Source organism: Glossina fuscipes, unplaced genomic scaffold, assembly GCF_014805625.2.
Source record: "Glossina fuscipes isolate IAEA_lab_2018 unplaced genomic scaffold, Yale_Gfus_2 0, whole genome shotgun sequence".
In the NCBI taxonomy this organism is placed as follows: Eukaryota; Metazoa; Arthropoda; class Insecta; order Diptera; family Glossinidae; genus Glossina; species Glossina fuscipes.
This window is the reverse complement of record NW_023998414.1, coordinates 24,303,244-24,318,165: the sequence shown is the minus strand read 5'-3', so window position 1 is coordinate 24,318,165 and position 14,922 is coordinate 24,303,244. Positions and strand designations below refer to the sequence as shown.

The window sequence follows — 14,922 nt, the reverse complement described above, 5'->3', positions numbered from 1 at the left end:
ATTTTTTCATTCTCTACGCTGATATGGTCCCTAAGCAAAGAGGAATATAGCTTTATCAATCATTCGGGGAAAAACTTTATTTCTAAGTATATCTTTTTTTTTCAAATATATTTTTATAAATCTTTAATAAACTTTATTTGCAGTCTTAATAGAACATCTATTCGGATATTGTTTTTAGCACGGCTTACGGTTTTACCTTTACTTTATCTATTATACGAAATAAAGGAAAAAATATGTATATAAAAACCTTTGCCTGGAATAGAAAACGTTGTAACACTTTCAAACGCTCTTGAAAATTTTCCAACGCATCTCAGTATATAGTTCCATTCTTAACACATAATTTGACGCACACCCTTTGATAGATAGAAAAAGCGTCAATTGTGTTATGGTTATTATTTAGTTTTTCGATTTTTTTTTTGTTTTTTTCTTGAACCACCTAACATTTCTTTATACTCTTTAATCAATTGGGTTTTGTGATATATTAACAATTTAAAGTTGGCAGTGCTGGCAAAACGTAAAAATGCAATAACAAAATTTAGCAGATCTTACGTTGAAAAAGTAAACAAATAGCACGTGCAGATAAATTGCAAAATGCACGCAACAAAAGCAGTTATCTAAGAAGAGAAATTATCTGACAGTGCTGCCGTTACGCGGTAAACTTTTAAGAAGAATCTGATAATGTAGTCGGGATACTTTAGGTTTTCTTTTACTTTTTATCGTTTGCTTCGCTTTCACAAAAGGTTCGAGATAAAGGCTTGCTAACTTATGGATATTACATGGAAAAGAAGATAAACTTTTTTTTTTTTTTTTTGTTAAGATGTAGAGACCGATCGGTTCACCGGCAGATATTACAGTGCAAATATTGCTTTCACGTTTCGTTAATGACAGTTTGTAAATTATGTATGTGAAACATCTTTTTAAATTTGCAAAAAAAAAAAAAACAAAAAAAAATATGAAAGCAATAATAAATTAAGTAAAAAAAGCAAAATCAATATACATATGTAAGGTAGTTAGTAGTTGCAAGTCAGTATATCCTAGAGAAAATAAATCTAAATAAAGAAGAGTTTTCTTCTCTTAGCTTCTTTAAAACTAAAGATTTTGTTTTGTTCATTAAGTAAAGAGATTGAAATCTTAAAATTTCAAAACGCTATATCTTAAGAAATTAAAATCAAAGGCAGAAAGAGAGTAAAAAGCGGAGAGAGCCTCTTTAAGTGTGCATAGTTTTTCAAATATTTTAAGGTGCAAGAGCGTATTATCAAGTGAAAATGAATGAAATATTTTATGATGCAAAAGCAAAAATAAACAAAAACAAAACTATGCAAAAACAATGAAAACGCAATGAAAAACCAGAAAGGCATGAAAGATACATGAATATGTACATGCATAGGCGCATATAATATATTTAAACGCAATAACAACTCCCGAAGAAACGAAAATTGAGAAAGAAGACGCTAAACATACATACATGAACAAACGTTGATTCAGTTATTGCTTGGAAGAACTTCGTTTTCTTCTTTTTTTTTTTAGTTTTTATTATAATAAATCCCAAAAAAAAAAAATTGAATGGAAGAGAAGGTGTTCGTAATGTTCCTTAAGAGAATGCGAATAAAAATTTAATTTAAATGGAAATTATTATCCAAAAACATAAAAGAAAATGTTTTGTTATATTGTTATGCTTGAGGGTATGTGTGTTTTTCTGTTATATATGTTGTTATTTGTACGCGAACCGGGTGAGTCCGGCAATGTAAAGAGTATTCAAAGAACTCAGCGAGAGTAAAATAAAATTACAATAACAATGCAAGCAATTCCCTAGTGGTGCTAAAGTGATCAAAGAAATTTCACTCAGAGCAAACATAATTTTACAATAACAACAATCCCAGCGATGCCAAGCAAAGAGCATTCAAAATAATCTCCTCTCAATCATTATTTTCATTTAAAAGCGGAAAGGTGTGTGTGATTCATGAGCGGGTATACATATGTTGTTCGTAAATTTCAAAGTGGATGGGTAATAATAAATCGGATACGGTTAAGTTTAATGCATAAATAAAAACAAAAGAAGAACTCTGTCTGACAGAAAATGAAGTATTCATTTTGCCATCAGCTAACGGAAGTGATAAGGAATTCTTATTCATATAAAAGTCTCTTAGATTAATGCAAATAAATTAAAGCTAAAAAAAAAAAAAAAAAAAAAAACAAGAATTAATTTATTAAAAATAATCAAGAATTCAAAAATTTGCAAACAAAAAAAAAAGTAATGAAAATTCACTAAAAATCATATAATCGCTGCTCAGCTAAACACAAACAAGCAAGCAAGTGCGTGCAGAATTTAGAGATTGTCTTGATTTTCTTGCATATATGCACATATGTATCGAAGTTTTTACGCAGCGTTTATGCGTAAGTGTGTCTGTCACTTTCTTGTTGTTGTCTTCTGCGAGATTTGCTTTTTATTTTTAGTTTTCGTGACAGAACAACACAATTCTAATGCAAATCTATATGAAAAATGAAAAAAGTAAAAGAAAATAAAAAAAAAAAAAAAAAATGAAATATTAAGAGAACTAATTGTACATAAATGCTTTGAAAAATTGAAAAAAGATAATTAATATTAGATAGTGTGAAAAAGTATTAAGCCTAACAAAACAGATAGCTTTAATTAGTTATAAACGTCAGAATATACGATCTTGGATTAAAAAAATTAAGATAACATTACATATATCAATATTGATATCCTGAAGGTTCAGTGTTTTTGTTAAACTACGTAACAAAAGATCAGAGCAGTTTAACTAGGCAACCGGCAACCTTAGCTAAGGAACGAGTTTGTGGAGTGATAAACGGTGATCTTAATTTCTATATTTCCATTTTCAAGTCTCGTTTTTAATAAATAAACGTTACCCTCTGCCCGTCTATCGCAATACCAAGCAAACCCAAAGAACGTTCCGCGAAATGCACATAAATTGTCAAGCACCGGCATAAGAGTTTTACAGAATTTCTTGTTACGAACATAATATTTTATACGTAATCGTTGATAATTATTAATTGGTTTAAATTCAAAAACTGCATTTATTGACACTAACAGTTATATATGTAGATGCTTTTCCGTGAACTCGTAACATACTCGATTTATTGTTGCGCGATTAAAGGAAAAAGAGAAAAGTGAAGAAACAAAAATTTCTTTTCCTAAAATTCATCTCAAAATCCATCTATCCAAAAGCCCTAATTAGCTTGACGTTCTCGACAGTAGTATGGTGATAGAAATTTTAATTATTTTTTTTTTTTACAACAACTGTATTGCCTGTGCTTGAGTTCGATTTTCGATTTTTGACTGAGAGCAGAATTCAATTTTTGTGTCAAAAAGCCTACAGTTATGATGATCTAATACAAACGCAGGCATACTAGTAGTAGTGAGCTTACAAAAAGTATTATGAGGTAGTAAAAAATTTACATTAACGGGGTCCACTGAAGAAGAAATCCACAAGATGTAAGCAGAGATTTTGCAAAACTTTTACAAAGATCATTATATATCTCGTGAGTCCGTCCATAGAAACGTACTTAATATCTTGGGTTAGAAAAATTCTTCCATAAATGAACAAAATGTTTCCCTAAAGCTGAACTCAAAAATTTTGTCAAACGAGTATCGTATCCCTCGCTTTGCCTAGCGAAATAAAGAAGTTATCGAAGGTCCGCAAAATTCTCCTGGCTGAACTTGACCAAAAGTTGATCGTTTCAAATAAATCTGTTACAATGGAGATTGTATAAAGCTTAAGGATGATGTATAAAATTTATGCGCATATATATTCCCGGTACTTTCCAGACGTAACGCATTTCTGAAATAGGGCATACATCAAGTGAAATCATTGCCTCTATACCTTATTATATGCGAAATTACCGCAGATGCTTTTCGCAGTTTTTTTCCCCCCTTTCACACATCTGTCAAACATATGACGCAATGAAGTAAAAGCTGAAATGAAAGCATCCGCAGAAATCTCTGTGACCCATAGAAATGTTTTATGTAGGAAAAAACACCATATTCATAGAATAAATGTCTAAAAACAGAAATCCTTAGTTATTTCGTACTTAGTTAGCGAAATTTTTTTTCCAAAATTGTTTATATATATCTTCAAGACGAGTTTTGGTTTAATAGGTAAGTGGTATTCTTAACGTCGTTGAATAATGTCGAAGACGGAATTTCCGGTTTGAGGCGTGGCAACCAAGTTTAATTTTTGTCTACAAAGTTCCGCTTAGAGATAAATTGCGGACATTTTTCCAAAAATTAAAAACCACTGTACATTTTTCACAATTTTTTTTCCTTTAATGGCTTAATGCGTTTTTTTGGAAGCTTTTGAAATAAATGTGAATAAATATCCATTACTGAGAGAGCATTGTTTTCCTTGAAATCTCAAGTTCCTCTCCAAGCGCTTCGAAAAAATGTTACATGACTCAAATAAATCCTTACTCAAAGGCTAGATCCGAATATCCTTGCTATTGGTTTTTAACTTTTCTTATACGCTAAACGAGATCTTTATGTGCATGCAAAAGCACTTACCTTAAAGAAACGACCATTGGGTATATATGAGGCGGACAGTTATATGAAAGTTTACAGTGCGTTCTGCGAAGAAATTTAAAGATGCAGTTTTTGCAGCCGACTGTGAACTGCTTCATAGATTTATACTTTTCCTGCTGTTTTCGCTGTCATTTTCAAAAACGTAGAATGTAAAATGTGCAATTTTGTCCTTGACAGATGCAACAGAATCGTCAGGGAAGAATATTTGATGGTGAAAAGACATAGTTATGATCACAAAATAATAAATAATAATAAAAATATATCTACAGCAGATTTTAGATCTTCTAACCCGCTTTCCTCGGATCAGGATCTTTCAAAATTGTCCACAAAAGAGCTACAATCCACATTCTTTTTTATACCCATCACCGAAGGATAAGCTGTATTTACAAATTTTGTCAAAACGCTCACAAGGAAGCTTCGGAGACCCCACAACGTATATACATTCTTGATCAGCATCAAGTTCTGAGTCGATTTAAGCATGTCCATGAAACGCTCTTTTTTCGCGGTTACTGTGGTTTCCGTCCTTAAATAAATATCGATTATTTTCCAATTTGCTTTGAAGGATAGTAGATTAAAATCCATTGAATATTTATTCTCTCATGTTATTATTATTATTATTATTATTTTTTTTTTTCAAATAAACGCGAAAAAAATAAATAAATGTATATCCGAAATTGAATTGCTTTCCTAATACATCGGTCAATAAGTCTCAGGGCTAAGTACGAAAAAACGTTAACCTCCTTGCAAAATACGTCTTTATTTATTTATTTACTATCTATATATTATGTAAATAAACGTACATAGTATGGATTTAAAGGCTGCATTGCAACTGCAATGCAACCATTGAGTCGCGATCCCTTGCCTATTCGTCTACTCGGTCCAAGGTTTCTCTAATATTTCCTGGCTTCGTTATAGAACGATTTGTCAAGAAACCGAAAATATTGTTCAATTTCCGGAATGTTTTCATCATTTGGCTCATTTGATCTTTTCTCTGGAGACCTGGTTTGAGACTTGCAAGCAGCAAGCTACATTTGAAGAATGCGATGAACGGAATAGCAATTGAAAATTCAATTCATGCAATTTAACCACTGTAGCCAAAGGCTTCTAATGTGAAGCACTTCTTTTTCACTGCCAGCAAAACCATTTTCATCCACTACCCAAACCAACTTTCTTTTCACTTCCAAACTGCCTTTTGATAACTCTAGGATGCCCGCAATCGTTTGCAGTTGCACTGCTCGTTTATCGAAAATAATTTTCACGATTTTTTCAAGATTTTTTGATGGAACCATCTTTTTGCGTATTGACTCTATTTAACATCGACGGTATCTATATGGCCTGATTTTCATTAACAAACTTTTGACAAATTCATGCTTTCGGCGGGAAAGTAATGTCACATACGATCTTTTAAGTCATTGTTCACTTTTAACGATATTTGTTCTTATCAAAAAGCAGGAAATTCGAATTTTTCCGTTATATGGAAAATAACAAAAGTGTAGATCACTTAACTCACTCTCATCGAGATGATATAAAACTTAAGGAATGAAGGAAGGATTTCCTAAAAAAGTCTAGATTACTTGTTAAAAGAAAAGAAAAAAAAAACTTTCGTTTGTAAATCCTGGAACTTATTGAATGATACCTTATTCTCTTTCAAATCGCATACGCATACACACACATCTTCCACGGGCGATTTAAAAAAGTAATCTGTGTTTTTTTCATAGTAAATCTAAAAAAAAATCATAAATATTTATATAACATATCGATATTATTTACATTGAACTTCACTGCTCAACTTATGAGACGCAGACAGAATTAATTATCGTATTGCATGTTAATTGCTTTCATTACTGCATTAGTTTTCATGGTCTTGCATTTATTACAGCATAAGCGTATTGATGGTTAAAGAATGTATTTCTTTTTTCCCTCTCTCTCTCTCTCTCTCGCTCGCTCTCTTACTTTATTCTTTTCCGTTCATGCATTCATTCATTAACGTAACGCTAATAGACTCAATGAGTTCGACTTAATTCACTGAATTAAGTTTTGATTTAATAATAGTAATGATATGACGTCACTGGGAATTAATATATATATATATATGTATATATAGCAAAGTGTGTTTATGAGAAAATTTCTTTTTAAAAAGGGGCTGTAGACTTCCTATCTCACCCCTTTCACTTTTTCTTTTTTTTTTTTAACGATAAAGCAATCATTAGTGAAAAGTCTTAAAGAGCTTTATCATTGGCACCTTATAGTCTGTGATAATAGTATGAAAATTGTGGTTTTGCGTAAGGAAAGGTGTAAGATGTCATTTTAGTATAGTTGAAGAGTTAAACAACGAAGAGAAGTGTGCTCGTTTTTGGGCGAAAATCTGATGCTTCTTACATCGGACCAACTGATAGAAGTATAAAAACTATTTGGCTAATTACGGAGATTTAATAGATTCCGTTAATACCTGTAAACGAAATTCGAATCGAAAAGCTAAAGTCCAAGGGAAGTTCATTTAAATTTCTTTCTCATATAATAATTTTGAAATCATCTTCCTAAAGAGGTAGCTATATGGTCTCCTTCTGCTTGCGATTAGAAGGTGATTGGGAGTTTTTGAATCGAAAGGAATAAGCGCACCTCATTTCGCCATCATCGAAGGATATTTGATTTGTCTATCCTCACATCATGCGTATTCCTAAGCGACTTAGTTAAGTTCTTTTTTACGCCAGTCCGTCCGTCGTTGAATAGGACTCACATTCACTGCAATTGAGATAGAAAGTCGAAAAACTTGAATTATTTAACCAGTTACACCAACCAAGCTTTATATGTGCGTTGTGACTGCGGTGGGGTTATAGGTAAGGGAGCGGGCAAATTTTCTAGCGATAGCAGGCATTTGTTTGAAAAATAGTATAAATGATTCGGGTAGACAACTAATAGATCGTATAAATGATACGCCCACAATTAGAAAAAGAAGTTTTTTAAGAGTGCGTTGATATCGCTACAAGGCACACATATAGTTCAGGTACCTGTTACAACGAATTATTAATTTAAAAAGTTTGTATATTCTTTGTGTTTTGATTAAAAAAAAAAATAAATAAAAAATGAAGAAAAATTCTATAAAATATTATAAAAGCAGAAAGAACAAAATAATAGAATAAGAAAACGAGATGAATACACATCCATGACAGTGCTGCCATCTATGTTAAATATGTTTGAGATATATACAGCATAAGGAGCTTAACATGATTTTGTTTCATTAGACATCAGCAAAACAGCGAAAACAACAATTGTTCTTTAAACAGTTGTCTTAATTCGCTGAAGGCAAACTGAAAAAGCAAAAAAAAAAGCAAAAAAAAAAAAAAAAAAAAAAAACATAAACATAAACAAAGAAACAACGGTAAGTTTTTCTTAAAAAAACAAACACAAAAACAAAAAAAAAGATAAAAACATGTACATATGTAACAGGTCTCTGGCAATAATCATTGCAGTCATCATCATCATCATTGTCGTCATTATCATCGTGAACGAACGTCATGATCGCTGCGATGCATACTTAGCACTGGTTTACTCAAATAACCATTTTTGGTCATTTCAAAAATGTTGTCCGCAAAGTCCTAGTTTTTCTTATTTATTTTACTTTTTTTTTATTTTGTTTTTTTTTTTTTTTTTTTATTTTTGGTTCATGTTTCTATGCTTGGCGATGATGCTGCTTGGCTTCTACAATATTGTACCAACTGAGTTCATTTTGCTTGCGTTTGCCGTTGACAGAGTTGTTAAGATGTCACTCCGAACACCACACACAGATTCACATGAAAGCACACACGTACCTATGTACGAATGTACATAAAGTTAAAATTGCCTTAATTGTCAACTAGTCGCCGTTGTCGTTATTGATGTTGGTGTTATTGTTATTATTATTATTGTTGATGCTGTTGTTGTTGTCGTTGTTGTCGAAAAATTTAAGTTTACCTACAATGGCTCAATGATCAGCCAAGCCAAGTAACCAGGCAATCAGGCAACTACGCCTGCTGCCTGCCGTCTGCCGTCTGCCTATTTGCTACGCTTTATTTTCAAATGTGTTTGTAAAGTGAAGGGCAGTTGATGACTTCAATTCATATAAATTAACTTAATTTTTGAGGAAATTTTTCCAATTTTTCTCATTTCTTTTCTTTGAATTGAAAGGAGAAGAATTTGAGTTAAAAACTTTGAACCCCTAACTTTTACCCCAATCTAAGAAATGATTAAGCCTAAGAAATAGATATGTAAGTAAATAAATTCGGACATGTCAATTAGATGAAAGCATAATATTTCTTGAAATGTTTTATATAACTATGTAACAGGAATAATTATTGTAATTGAAATGAATGCAAATAATTGCAATAATTTTCCAGTCAAAGTAGGTGAAGTTTATCATGCAAAGTCAATTCCAACTGATACGAAAGCCACACGCGCAGGCAAAATTATAATATGAAATGCACTATGCACGTTTAAGATATAATCGGAAGAATATATATTTTTATGATGGAAAAAACATTTCAAAGCAACTATTGCGACATATGTGAAAACTATTTCCAATGATTTATGTATATTTTGTACTGCTTCTAAGACGAAAAACAAAAGTAGGCAAATGGAGCATAAAAACCTTGAGATTTTACATAAGAGAGAATTCTATTCGCATTCAGTCGAATTTTGTATACCTATCATCTCAAGAGAATTCTTTTCGATAGTTTTATCTGTTCAATAAGCGGGCACTTGGCAATTAGTTGAACAAAAGTTTAGATCGATGTTTGTCTTAAGCTTTTTTTTTTGCTTTTTCATCTTCGTACTGAAACTGAGTTTCGTGCATAGTCAGTTTTTGATGTAATCCGTTGCGACCTTGACAGGCAGACCATGTGCATCTTATAACTTCTCTGATTCATATTTCTTCTTCTTCTTGTTAATATTCAACGTCCTAGAATGGTAAGTGTAACGCGATCAGTCAACTCAATATCTTTACATAATAGCTCCAATCTCAAGAGCAGTGCGGTATGATAAGATTCAAGATTTGTCGACTACTCAATGGGTCTGTCGTAATCAATTTTACCCAATAGTTTTTGTTAAATTTTGATTAATTTTCATTCAAAAAAATTCAAATTCTTATCGACTTCGGGTATGCTTTAGACCATTCGCTCTTCCTACGCATCTCTACTGATAATGTGCGGTAATAGATGAACAAGTCGACACTGGTTCTTCAAAACGATGCTGCTGAGCTGCTTATCTGTGATTAATTGTGAACACTGCATGTTCAAGTTTAACGTAACGCTGCACTTTTTTTTTTTTTACATTCTGAATATGTTGCGTTCGTCGCCTAACGCACAAGTCGTTTCTGTTTCTGCTTAATTCGATGAAAATCACTGGCGAAGAAAAGTTCACGAATCAGGGATTGGCATCGAAAAATGTTGCGCAATTCTAGAGCAAAGTTTTTGCTGGCACTTTTCGCATACTTCACTTTTTCAGCAGCGCAAAGACAAAAATGCTATGCTAGCAACATGGGAGATTATTGCATATGCATGGAGAGAAGCAATATTTTTTATTTTATTTTTAAAGGCAGTGAAGAACGTAGCTTGCAAAATTTCGTTCCGATAGTTTTGATGTTAAAGGTATCCCATGTTCTGGGAGACCAGTTGGAGCTGATGACATCGAAATAAAGATCTTAATTGAGTTAAACCGTTGAATAATAACAACGTGCGAGATCGCTGAGAGATGAAATTTATCGGCGAAAATCGTTCACGCTAACGTCAAACGCGTTAGTCTCATTGCAAAACTTGACAAATGTAGTCTTATAGAAAGAAATTCGCTCCATTGCGTCGACGTCTACGGATTCGTTGTCAACCAATTCAACAAATGATTCATTTCTAAACTAAATCATCACTGGGAACTGGGAAGTGGTACACTTGAACTAATTTTACATGCAAATAGTCGTGGAGAAAGTCGTAGGACAAACCGGAACTCGAGTATTTTTTGGACTTTTACCGATCATTTCTGAAATGTACTATCATCAAGTGAATGATTGAATTATATAAAAATGACCAGAATAGATAAATGGAAAGTATATAGTGTTCCACCAAGATAAGTGGTAAGTTGTCTTCATGCAAGGTTAGGTGTTAGATGGGACATGCCAAAACCTACACTTTAAACGAAGACGTCAAAGTTGAATTAAATCAGTTTGGTGCCAGTAGAGATGACAAGGTTTACAAGCGTGGAATTGCATGCTACGGCCAGAAAGATGGCAAAACAGACTGGACAAAAATGAAGAATATCCAATTCAATAAAGTATTTGTGAACTATAAGAAAAATCGTTTTCGATATGATTTTCCGAACTACCCAATACTTCAATTCTTGAAGCATTCTCTTCATAGTAATCTGATGTTTTCACTTAAACTTAGCTATACTTGGGAAATAATCTCTTTCGAGTATGTGTGTAGTCTTCAATTGTGCTCCTTGTAAGCCTCGTGTCGAATTTCTCACTTCATGGTTGTTCTGATCTCGAATTATAATTTCCATGTTATGATTAACCACTTGAGTATACCATAGTTGATTGACTTCAACTTCTAACTAACTCGTTTCGCGAAGTTTCAGTCAACCAGGATACTGTTTCGTATAGTTCAGATTCTGAAATGTGGTCCGGAGTATACTTTGACTCTACTACAACCAAACTCTCCTACTGATCTCTGTTCTATGCTGTTTTGAATTGAGTTACGGACAGGTATGCGGGTAAAGTTGATAGCTTTACGTATTGAAACCGGCTTTCGAATAATTAAAAGGATTTTATTTTACAAAAAATTCTCATTCAATGTAAAGTTAAGGCGCCGTCGAAAGAAAAATCAAAATTAACATTTTTTTTTTTTTTTTTCTTGATTCCTGGCCGTCGCTGTTTCTAGGGATTTCCCAATTAAATTAATTAATCGATGGTATTGTATATTATTTTGAAAACTCTTTGGGAAACTATTTGTAATCGGTTGAAAGTACAATTTGTTGTATTCTTGGTGCAGTTGTTGCTCTTGTTAAATATTGTTATGTGCATTGATATGTTCGACATTATTTATTTATGATAAGTGTGTTTGTGGCTTTTTTGTGATATTAACAAAATTGCTATCAAGGCGACCCCATATATTCAGCGCACTTGTCCTTTATGTTTGTATTGACTTGACAACAACAAAGAGATAAGCTAAGCAAATATCATGAGATACCTGTCCCTAAATAGTTGCAAAGACTAGACATAAATAGAATTTCTCCCTAAACACTTCTTATGTGTTCTATAATAAAATCATGCAAACAGAAATGCGCACGCATACATAAACAAACGCTGACGGAGATTTACCTGCCTTGATTCTCAAATAATCCCTTGGGTATGTTCTCGCTTATTTCATTTGAAAGAAAATCAAACAAAAACAATTGCAACAACATTAAGAAATAAAATGAAATTCATGTTGTTGTTGTTGTTGTTGTTGCTCTGGAACCATAAAAGTATTTCAGAATCATAAAAGACATATGTATTAGTTGTAGCAATAGTAATAGTAGTGAGTAATAAAAACAACAATAACAATAACAACAACCACAAAGACAGCAATCATGATCTATCAACAGAGGTATCAGTTAAGTTCTATGCGCTTTTTTCTCTCCCTGTCTCTCATTCTTTCTTCCTTCTCTTACAGTTTATATACGCGTATGCTCGTTTATGCCTCTCTCTGTATGTATGTATGTATGTATGTTTGTATGTATGTATGCATGCATGTACCTTGAACTTCTTAACAAACAGCAAAAAGCAAAGGAATGTTTTCTTTTCTTTTCCTTAGTGTGCTGTGCATTGTGTTGATTCAGTATAAAACAACAATAATGCAAACGTTAAAGGAAATGAAATTGACTCAAGAAATTCTTTGATGGTTTTTCTTACGGCTCAAATCATATAATCAGAAAAAAATTATAGAGGAGCGGTTTAACTTGTTTCATTCTGCCGCAGTGCATATATATACATATATACATATATTCACGTCTTCTGATGCTGCATGCTCCAAGTGGTGGACGACAACAATAATTGTTTGGAGAAAAAAAGTTTTTTTTTCATAAAAGGTTGATGATAGAGTGCAGTAGGAAATAAATCATAAAGGAGAGGAACATTAACCATATATTGAACTACCTTAAGACATATTACGAAGAAATTAATGATTTTATAATTAAAATAAAAGCAAGCGAACGGCGAACAGCGAACAGCGACCTGCGATCGAATCTGATGAAATCCAACACGTAAAAATAGTAATTCCCGATAAAATTCGTATAAAGTAATTATTGTTTGTATTTAAGAAACCTTAACTCAAACACGATAGATCCTTAGCAACATTTAAAATGCTCTTCAGATAAATGCAATCTTCTCCAAACGCGAATCCATATATGCACGCACAATAAACTAACTAAAATTCTATTAAGAAACCGGAAGATGCGTTTACGTCTGCACTGGCAATATCTGCACGACACGGCAACGAATATTTCATTCTCTCTTTCTTGCAGGCAGCTTTAGTTTTAATTGTTCGTTTATTGTGCACTTGTTCTTGAACTTTCTTTAAGTTAATTTTTCCGGATTATCGCTCTTTTACAAACAATGTCATTCATTATAAGTTGGTTTCCGTATCCATTCCTTTTCTGTTTTTTTCCTTTTCCTTGGAACCTTGCAAACTCGTATGTATCTCCTTCAATCTGACTTAGCTAGTTAATTGGTTACATGATGTTTAAAAAGAAATATAAGAAGCTTTCAGTCTCAAGGAGGACTCCATTCATTACTAAAATTTGCAATATTTCGATTTGTTCGTGGACTTAAGGGTTTTATCTGAGCATAGGTTTCTTTTTAGTTTGGACATTGAGCTCTCTTTTAATCAAGCTAATGGTCAATGCTTGATTTTCTTCAACGGTAGTCTAAAGGGCTTAACGACGCACATTTTACAAAAACGCTATGCTTGAGCTAAGCGAAGCCGGAACTTGAGTACGCATCTGTTGTGTGATCTCCATCTTATAAGCGCTATGTAGACTCAGTGTGATCCGTTCGCAAGCAAACCCTGTCCAGAAGTGATACTTGTTCTCCTAGCAGATCTATTTTGCTCAGCAGTTTTAGTATTTGTTGTGAAATTTCCAAAATTTTGACTTGGAAATCTTGAACATGATTAGAAGAAAGTTGACCGTATTTTTAAACACGACTTAAAATTTAGCAGAAACATTGGACGTTCTCGCAATGCGTGTTGGTATTGACAATTGGCCAAATCGGTCGAATGACACGCCCGCAGAACCACGTAAACTGTGAATACCTCTGCTCTTCAAAAGGAATGAAAAATTGGTTTGTTGCTCATTACTTATAAACTATGGCAAATAAATGTACAAAAATTTGATCGCATATTCTATGGGCGATGTGGACGCATTTGCGCACAAAATTAGAAAAAATTGACCATTCCTACCCAATGCTATAGTGTGTCAAAATTTTATTATTTTTTCAATACCTGTATAACGTATTGGAAACACGTTTCAAAAACCCCATAAAGTATGCAAATGTTTGCTTCAGTTTCAAATTTGGAATGCACCTAAACATGTCCGCCCGTTCGTCTGTCCATCTATCTGTTTGCGCAACTTTGTTGTATTTGTACTGAATATTCTCCCGTTAGCGCAAATGTATGTATATCGCCTACAAATTTGCAAACGAATTTGGAATTGACCGAAATTTTTCAAGGGACACGCCTATAACGCCCACATGCTCATACGAAAAAAACTTTGATTTTGAAAATAGAAGAAATCGTCTCCGCCCACTCCATAATATAGAGTATGAATATTTTGTTCTTTTACTTCTTTACTTCTTTTTTAGAATAACGGTGATGGGTATAAAAAATTCGACTCCCAACGAATTTAATTTTCTTAAATGTTTTTTTTTTTTTCAAATTTTACAATGTTTCGTTTATACATTTCGCATCGTTATAAATTTATTCTTAATCTGTTCTATGGTTAGTCGATTGTTGCTCTTCCATCATGGCTTTAATATCGGGAAAGGTATTAAAAACTTGATTTATGTTTTTTAATGGATGGACGGACGAAATACCTTGCGAGTTAATCGAGAACGTGTACTTGTGAACGACATGGTTTTCAAAGCACATACTACGTCTCGATGAATAATTCCTAATAAATCATTCGCTCTTGTTCCGTCTTCTTTCTTCACACTCGTCGTTTCTTTCCTCTTTCAAGTAAGCGAGCAGCGCAATCGATCGCATTAGTTTTTTTACAAGCGATATTTTTATTTATTTTTTTTTATTTCAACTAGCGACTCATTCTAAGATGCCATGCCACGCGAAACGATCAAAATCCTTTTAAAT

At 32.9% G+C, this 14,922-nt stretch overlaps 1 long non-coding RNA gene across 1 annotated transcript; it reads left to right on the top strand.

Moving 5' to 3' along the window:
* Positions 1-2,246: 2,246 nt before the first annotated feature.
* On the top strand, positions 2,247-2,510 carry LOC119644593. Its single transcript, XR_005248539.1, has 2 exons — positions 2,247-2,394; positions 2,455-2,510. It is a non-coding gene; the product is annotated as an uncharacterized LOC119644593 (long non-coding RNA).
* Positions 2,511-14,922: the final 12,412 nt, after the last annotated feature.